This window comes from Octopus bimaculoides, chromosome 1 (assembly GCF_001194135.2).
Source record: "Octopus bimaculoides isolate UCB-OBI-ISO-001 chromosome 1, ASM119413v2, whole genome shotgun sequence".
Taxonomy (NCBI): Eukaryota; Metazoa; Mollusca; class Cephalopoda; order Octopoda; family Octopodidae; genus Octopus; species Octopus bimaculoides.
Window position 1 is genome coordinate 69,760,242 of NC_068981.1, and position 2,067 is coordinate 69,762,308.

The following is a 2,067-nucleotide window of genomic DNA, read 5'->3' on the forward strand; positions in this document are numbered from 1 at the left end:
GTCTATGTGATCTCAAATTTTAAAGCAAACACATAATTTTGTTATGGTTTCTTAAACATTCACTTGAACAAAACTGTACAAATCCAAATATATGGTACCCTAGGCATAACACCTACATGAACTTCTAACTTGTTGTCTCTTGAGGTCCCTGGGTGAGACTTGGATCCAACTTGTACAAATGCAAAACAAAAGTCAAACATAAAATGATAATAATAATAATAATAATAAGCCATACAAATATTTAGGAGTCAATGAACTAGATAGGATACAACACACATAAATGAAAGAAAGAATAAAGAAAGTGTACTATAGGCGAGTTAGATCCATACTAAAAACAGAGCTCAATGCTAGAAACAAGATAATAGGTATTAACACTTTAGCTGTTCCAGTTATAAGCTACAGCTACAACATCCTTAACTGGACACTAAACGAACTATGTAAAATAGACAGGAAAACAAGAAAAATAATGACAGGATATATGATGCACCACCCACAATCTGACATAGAAAGGCTATATATACAACGCACGGAAGGTGGCAGGGGTCTTATACAGCTGGAAAACTATTATAAAATAACCACCATAGGACTGCAAAAATACCTACTCCAGAAGCAAGGAAAACTAATACAAATCGCCACAAAACACGAGCAAAACAAAGAACTGTTTTCAGTATTTAAGTAAGCTGACAAATACAAACAAGAAATCATACTACCTAACAAATACGAAGACGAAGAAGAAGAAACAACAAAAGCTATAAAACAAATGAAATCCAAACTAAATCTAGAACAGCAACGGACCATGATAAAACGATGGCAAGGAAAGCCCCTACATGGTAAATACTAGGCTAAACTAAATGCAAAAGAAATAGACAGAGAAAAATTCGAGCAATGTTTGAGAAGCTCAGGACGCAAAGCAGAGACTGAAGGATGTTCAATTGCTGCACAAGAACAAAGCCTCCCCCCAGAAATTACGAAAACCATATAATGAAAAGAAACATAACAAGTAACTGTAGAATATGTGGAGATGGACAAGAAACAATAAATCATGTTATCTCTGACTGCCCAGTCCTGGCTAAGAAGGAATATATTCACAGACACGACAGAGCTGGGACCTATATACACTGGAATAAATAACTGGAATTTATAACTGGAATTTATGCCAACACTATGGAATAACAACAGAAAAAGGTTGGTATAAACACACACCAGAAAAGGTCACAGAAAACGAAAAAGCAACCATACTCTGGGATATGCCAATACACACAGATAGAGAAATTAAGGCAAATAGACCAGATGTAGTTTTCAAAGATCATGAAGAAAAAAAATGCTTTCTAATTAATGTATCAATACCAGCAGATGACAACGTTTCCCTAAAATAAATGGGAAAACTTTCAAAATACAAAGACCTGGAAATAGAGTTAACTCGAATGTGGAATCTAAAAACAGAAACAATTCATATCATAGTAGGTGCCTTAGGTATAATAAAAAATATTCAGACAAATACATTACAAAAACATCAGGACTTATAAATATGTATAACATACAGAAAATTGCACTACTGGGCACTGCTGCACACATCCTACGCAAAACGCATTCAATACAGTAACCATAAGAGCATCACAACAAACCACAGCACATACCCAAGGCACACAGAGCTGTGCTCGGTAGTGAAGTGAAAGCACGTTATAAAATTATAACTACTGAACAATAAAAATAATATTAATAATAATAATAATAATAATAATAATAATAATAATAATAATAATAATAATAATAATAATAATAAGCGAATAATGCAGATATTGACAAAGCCCTTACCCACCAATGGTTAATGGCCTCTGGCTTGAAATCAGAAACAGAGGGGTTTATCATAGCAGCCCAAGACCAATGCCTACCTACAAAGAACTACCAGGCCAACATATTAAAGAACGGCAGCTCCCCATTATGTCGTATATGCCAACAATAAAATGAGACCATCGATCATGGTGTCTCCATGTGAAGTCTGCTTGCGCCTACAGAGTATCTCAACAGGCATGATAGAGCTGCACAATATATTCACTGGGTAATATG